The sequence below is a fragment of the Acomys russatus genome, chromosome 15, assembly GCF_903995435.1.
Source record: "Acomys russatus chromosome 15, mAcoRus1.1, whole genome shotgun sequence".
Classification (NCBI taxonomy): Eukaryota; Metazoa; Chordata; class Mammalia; order Rodentia; family Muridae; genus Acomys; species Acomys russatus.
In genome coordinates, this window is record NC_067151.1 from 51,492,867 (window position 1) to 51,497,451 (window position 4,585).

Consider the following 4,585-nt stretch of genomic DNA (forward strand, 5'->3'; position numbering starts at 1 on the left):
TTTATTTGTTGATATGGATCACATGGAGTTAATGTTTTATGAAGTTTCCTATATTTCTGTTCATGGCTTAGAATCCCTGATACCAATTTCAGTGTGTTCTGCTTACCTAAACTGAACTAAGTTGCTCAATAAATTTCAATGTTCCCAGGAGCGCAGCTGTGCACCCAGGGGTGGATAGTCTTTCACGATGGGAATGCACTGAGTCGGTAAAGGAAAAAGCAGGCCCCACTGACTTTGTTTCCCAATTGTAAGAATTCACATATAGAGCAAGCCAAGGAAATTATACCAGAAATCTACTCTTGGAATCGGAGGCTATCATTAAGGACTCTGGTGATTTTATTGTGGAGTCTCAGAGTCCTTTTATTGTATGGAGTTTCTTCCAGAGGCAAATGAATCTGAATTAGAACTGTAATATCAAAAACAGATTGTGTCTCAGAAAGGGGCCATGTGGAGCTGCAAGACAGGAGAATGGGGAAAAAATTTATTCTCTATTTTCATTCTTCTGGGATACCTTGACACTAACACCATGTCCCTGGACACTGTGTCCTGAACCCCAAAAGAACTCAAGGAGAAAATTTTGACGCTACCTCAACTAGGTGAGGAAAAGTTATATTTATGTGCACTAGACTGAGATAGAGTATAAGATTGTAATACTGTATTTTGTGGCTTTCGTTTTTAAGCAAATGTGGCTTTAGGTCCATACATTATTTTAATTTCTTATCTCATATAAATGAGATGAAATAAAAGAGGTCAAAAATGGAAAGAAGTTTTATCTATTTTTTTAATTGAAAACAGATTTCTTTGCATATACAGTGTGTTCCCACCGCAGTTTTCCCTCCCTCTCTTCCTCCCAACTCTTTCTTACCTCACTCTCCCCACAATCTACTAGCTTCTCCTCCAGTTCTGCTTCAGAAAATAGCAGGCCTTTGAGAGACAACAACCAAACAGCACAAAACAAGATACAACAAGACAAGACAAAAGCCCTCATATTAAAGCTAGACAAGGCAACCCGGTAAGAGGAGAAAAGTTCCCAAAACAGACAAAAGAGCCAGAGATACACCCTCCCACACTGTTAGAAGTCCCACAAAACACCAAGCTAACAGCCATTACATATACACAGAGCACCTGCTGCAGCTCTTCAGTATCTGTGAGACTATTTGAGCACTACTTAGTGTGAACCATGTTCTATTGGGATCCTAGAATCTTTCCTCTCTCTCTCTTCCTCGGGCTTCCCTGATCTCTGAGTGGATGGAACAGGAGGAGACCTCCAATTTAGATTATCTCTCTGCATGTCTGGCTGGCTGTGGGTCTCTGTATTAGCTTCCATCTGCTGCCACAGGAAACCTCTTTGATGAGATTGGATAAGTATAGGAGATCATTTCATTGATTTTTTTCCCCAGAAGTATTTGGTTCTACCCTAGGTCTGTGTGCTATCCAGTGTCTTTTTCCTTCCCATTCAGGCAGTGTAGAGCATGTGCTCCCTGCATGCCATGCCATGGGCCTCAAGTTAGACTAAACATTGATAGGCCATTCCCACAACTTCTGTGCCACCATTGCCCCAGCACATCTTATAGACAGGATAGACTGTAGGTGGAGGGTTTTGTTGTGGGGTTGGTGTCCAGGTTTCTCTTTAAATAGCTTACATATTACCTTCTTACACCTAAAAGACTAGAATGTAGAGGAAGATCTCTGGGTAGACACCAGCTTGACCTCTTAAGGTGCAGCGAGTTGTGTGGATGTTGTTCTTGGCAATGGGGCACCTTGGAGAGTGTCCAAAGAGCAGGCATCAAGCAAATCCAGAATATGTCATTAATGCTTCATGTTGTGAAAATGTAGTTAAAAGTAAGTTTGTTAAAGCTTTCAATAGACCTCACAGAAACATAGAAGTTGAAGCTGTGGATGAGCAATGTTTTGGAGTAATGCTTATTTTCCAGGCTTAACTTTCCTTAAACAACTCAGTTAAATTACCAAGTAAAATGCTATATGATAAAAATATTATATGCTTGAGAGTACATCCCAAGACCACATAATCTATGTGGCAGATGCTCTGTCATTGGTGCTTGAGTACACAGAACAGATGCCAAGCAAACTATGGCTTTCCTTCACAGAAGTGTGAGACTGCTATGCTATGCTCAGACTTGTAGCTAGTCCTGGAGAAAAATATAGGAAACTGCTCAGATGGAAGAACTTCATGGATGTGACTCATTTCCTTTGGTTAAATAGTTGACATTGTTTTATTTATTAAAAAAAATAAAATGTGTGTGTTTGTCTGTGTATATGTGATGCTATGTACTGAGCCTAAAATCTTATTGTTCATGTGAATGTTTTACCACAAAATTATATCCCTGACACTGAAAGACTTTAATTGTTTATTTTTGAAAATTGATCTGAATAAAATGCTCAAAGTGATTTTCGATCTGACATTGTCTAACAAGAAAGTCTTGAACATGTGATCTTCCTGTCTCAGTTTCCTGAGCAACTAGCATTATAAGGCTGCACTCCCTATATCAGACCTATATTCTTCTCTTAAGATGTATGTGCCTTTGTGCTTATAGTTACTAAAATGTCCACTTTCAATTGGAAACCTTTAGAGTAGTGTAATACACAGGTTTATTTCAAATGGAAAGATGGTAAAGGCTTAGAAATTTGGGATGTTGATTTCCTGGCACTTCTTGGAAATTCTGGACACAGGCCTCAGTAGTCTTTCAGGAGTGCAATTTAACACTGAGAATGAAACATTGTTTTGTAAGTTAAGTTTGCTTTTGTGGGGTTTGTACCATATGCTACACTCATAAACATTGTAAAATGAAGTATGTACCAATAAAACTATAGCAGACTAGATATTCATCAGTATAAGGCAGGCTAAATAAATCTGCAATGGTATATAGTGCAGAAACAAAAAGAATGAGGCACATTCAAATATGTTACTGAATACAAAATTCTAAGACAAATGAGGGACAAAAATAAAAAAGACAGATGGAATAACTGCATAAAGGTGTGCCAAAAACCAAGAATTAATTTATACTATTTACATGTGAACAAATTTCTCTGTTCCCCGTGGTTGACATGAAGAGAAGGACGATTTCACACTGACAGTACTAATTTTTTTCACTGTGACAATATGTTTTGTTTAAAAATACAAATTAGGCATTCCTAAGCATATAATATATAATGTGAAGCAAGCTACAGTAAACCTATATAATTCGCTTTAACAACTACAAAAATATATGAAAGAGGTCCTTATTCATTGAACTGTGTCTCCCTATAGTTCAAGCCATAACCACCAACATGAATGTTGTATTGTCACATGGACCCTTTAGAAACTGATCTCCCCTCTCCTCTCTTTTCTCTCTTTCTCTCTCTTTTTTAATGTTGAGAATTTCTGGCTTCATTAGAGTTCTGTGTGAGACAGTCTGAAATGCTGGACAATTGGAATTGGACGATTTCTTCAAAGGTGTCCTGGGAGCTTTTTTGTTCTGATGAAGAACAGCAACTGAAGAAATTGGTGCTGGAACATGAAGGATGCAGGATGTCAGTGACCATCATGGTGAGAGGAATGAATCCTGTCAGGTATGATCCAATATCAGTGTCCGGTTCTTTTGTTCTGAAAACATAATTTCTCACAAGCATTATACAGTCATAAAATTATGAATGTATAAGGTATGCTTGAGACACAGAACAATTAAAGATGATTTTCTTCTCTTTGTATGAGCAGAAAAAAATAGACATCTATAAATCTTCATTCATGCTATATGAAGAATGGCATCTGATAATAATTTATAAGGGTTCTGTAGCCAACAAGAAGCATTGTCTGTGCATAGACATTTATGTCTCAGCCAGTCTCAGAGCTATTGCCATATAGTTGGATAAGCAATATAAGTTGCCTTCTTGTTTTGCAGTTTAATTTCTTACTATTCAGATTGTATCCCACTCCCTCATCTCCATTCATTCCCTCTGCCTCCCTAATTCTCTCTCATTCCCTCCTCTTGTTCTCAGTTAAAAGAGCACGCCTCCCCTATCATCTGACCTCAGCCTATCAAGTCTCATCTGTACTACCTGTAACCTCTTCCTCTGTAGCCCGGCAAGGCTCCCCTGCCAGGGGGAAGTGATCAAAGTTCAGTGGCCATAATGAATGTGTAAAAGTGTTTCCCTACTCTCCACATTGTAGGACCCACAAGGAGATTGTGCCGCTATATCTGAGGAGAGGATCTAGGTCCACATCATACATGGTCATTGGTTGATGTTTCAGTCTCTGTATTGTAGTTTAGTTATCCTGTATTATGTGGTTAATATCCCCTTATGAGTAAGTATATACAATGCGTGTCTTTCTGAGTCTAGGTTACCTCACTCAGGATGACCTTTTCCTCATCCATCCATTTGCCTGCAAATTTCAAGATTTACTTGTTTTTAGTAGCTGAGTAGTATACCATTGTGTAAATGTACCACCTATCCTTTATCCATTCTTCAGTTGAGGGACATCTAGGTTGTTTCCAGATTCTGACGATACAAATAAAATTGCTATGAGCGTAGTTGAGAAAATGTACTTGCAACAAGAACTGTATTTCAGAGTTACTTACCAGAAGCC